Source organism: Nelumbo nucifera, chromosome 5 (assembly GCF_055504915.1).
Source record: "Nelumbo nucifera cultivar China Antique chromosome 5, China Antique-T2T, whole genome shotgun sequence".
In the NCBI taxonomy this organism is placed as follows: domain Eukaryota; kingdom Viridiplantae; phylum Streptophyta; class Magnoliopsida; order Proteales; family Nelumbonaceae; genus Nelumbo; species Nelumbo nucifera.
Window position 1 is genome coordinate 22936590 of NC_142653.1, and position 2421 is coordinate 22939010.

At 35.7% G+C, this 2421-nt stretch overlaps 1 non-coding gene across 1 annotated transcript; it reads left to right on the plus strand.

The window, feature by feature from the left end:
* The first annotated feature begins 1845 nt into the window (after window positions 1-1845).
* Window positions 1846-1919, plus strand: TRNAE-UUC (transfer RNA glutamic acid (anticodon UUC)). The gene has a single exon. It is a non-coding gene; the product is annotated as a tRNA-Glu (tRNA).
* Window positions 1920-2421: the final 502 nt, after the last annotated feature.

A 2421-nucleotide genomic window follows, 5' to 3' on the forward strand; every position in this document is an offset into this window, starting at 1 on the left:
TTTTTGAGATATCACACATTTTTTATTATATGTTATGATATTAATGCAAATCACTTTAAACGCTTTGCGTACCGTTCGATTTATCTATATATGTTTTTAGTAGAATAAGTTGTTTACGTTTCCCGAGACATTCTCGATTTTCCAAGAAATGGATCGCTTGTGAAACACCTTGATGCCAACCAACTAGTAGCATAGGACTCTGGCAACTTAAAATGGTTTCACTTTCTTCAACCCATCTCCTGTTTTCACTATGGATCTGCTACTCAGTCTTCCTACAACACTACCACTGTATATTGGGAACATCTCCCCATGAATGACAAGATATGAATAACTGTAATGTACCGTCACATCTACGCCCCACAAGGGGGCACCCCACAATGTCCCATAGTACAACCTGACCTTGTATTAGGAACATCTCTCCATGATGTCTCATCATCTCCCGTACTATCACTGGGAGATGTTCCTAATACAAGGTCGGGATGTGCTGTGGGGCATTGTGGGGCACCCCTTGTGGGGCTTAGATGTGAACTCTTAATGTACCATGGTTAGAGATGTGAGAACCAATGTTTTCGAACCACCGTTGACTCGGATAGTCGGACCATTCGGCCCAGAAACCATCCAGGCAACCGGTTCCATTTTACCCCAAACCCAGAATCTGGTCAAAACTGTTGAAAAAGTCAACAAACCGTTGACCCGGGCGGTCGACCCATCAACCTGTTCAATGGTTTTTGACCGTTTTTTATTTTTTTAATTATTCTTTAATTTGTTTATTTTTACTGTCAGAACGAATCTTTCATTCAAATCGGACGATTGGACTATTGATCCGAAAACCGGTGGCCAGAATGATTCTGTTTTCGAATCGTTTTTTAAAATGTTGGTGAGAACAGATTGTGAATAGCAGGAAGCCATTTTACTCGAGACAGTGGGACAATTTTTGCTAATAGGAATGCCCATTAATTGAACACAATCGATTTGAATCTAATTCTGGTTTCGGATATTCTTTTAGGCATATAACCACATCAAACTGGACTTTAAAATTATGATCCGCAAGAAGGGGGACACTATATTGTTGGCCGTAGGGAATGGACCTAGCGTGAGGTTCGTAGTTAGGATCCAAATTGGAATCGGAATTGTTTATTCCCATCGCATGTTTGGTTCAAATAGGAATTTTGAGTCGGATTCAAATCATTGTTATTTGGTTCATTTGGAATTAAAATCGGAATCAATTGAAAATTTTCAAATTTATATTAATTTATTATTATTAAATTTTTTGATAAGCACTTTTATGAATATGTTATTACAAGTTTATTAATATTCTATTAATAATTATTATTTATAATTATTAATATATTATTATTATTACTTTAATAATATTTTATGATTTTATTAATATTAGGATTTTTTATTTTTTTTGTCAAAAATTCTTTACTTCCTAATAGACTCTGGATGGGAATCCCCCTAATTTCTACTTTGTATCCTTTCTAATTGAATTTAATGAGACATCAATTCACTATATAAAGAGTATATAACATTTTTGTTGAGTAGATATATGCTAATAATTTTTTATTGACAAGGATCAAAGTATCAATATTAGGTTTTGTATGGCCTCTTGATACTCTTGTTATATAAAGGTGTGATTTTTTATAAAACATTTAGATGGTGGCATGAGTTGCTATTTAAAGTCTTTTGAGAGCTTTGAAAAAGATGAATTGAATTGAATAGAGCGTTTATTGCCTGTTAATGGTGATTTTTGGATCAGGTGCTTTGGTTGAACTGTGGAGATTATGTGTTCATTTGTCACCTCGCAAATATGAAGACTGATATTACGGAGAAACATATCACGAATCCATTGTCGTCTAGTCCGGTTAGGATACCTGGCTTTCACCCAGGCGACCCGGGTTCAAATCCCGGCAATGGAAGTTTTTACAATTTTGTTCTGTACTTTCCAACCATCTAATCAATTCCTATTTTCCTACAATGTCGCTTTGTTTTCTCGGGTTCTACAAAGACGGACTAACTGAAATGACACGGGCATGATCTTTCCTCTGTTGCCGTGGAAAAGATGCAGAAACAATTACAACCGAGGGATATAAAGGTGTGGAATTCCCTTTCACAATGATTGTTTTGATGTGGTTATTGAGATGATAAACATATAAATATGATACGCATAAGAGAACCTACAATAGTATCCAAGGTACCGGCAATTCATCTCAATTTCTCTGAATCAGGTAACATAAGCCGAAAATCATGTCTGTTTTTCCCTGCTTTTGTTCTCTTTTAGTTTTTCTTGTTGTAATATGAATATCCTGCAGCCCTGTTTCTGGGACCATTGTTTGAAGCTCCAAAGTTTACCCGGTCCATTGAGTGGGAGACTTTTACATGCATGTTTTATGTTTGGGATTTGTTGAACTTATTTATTGA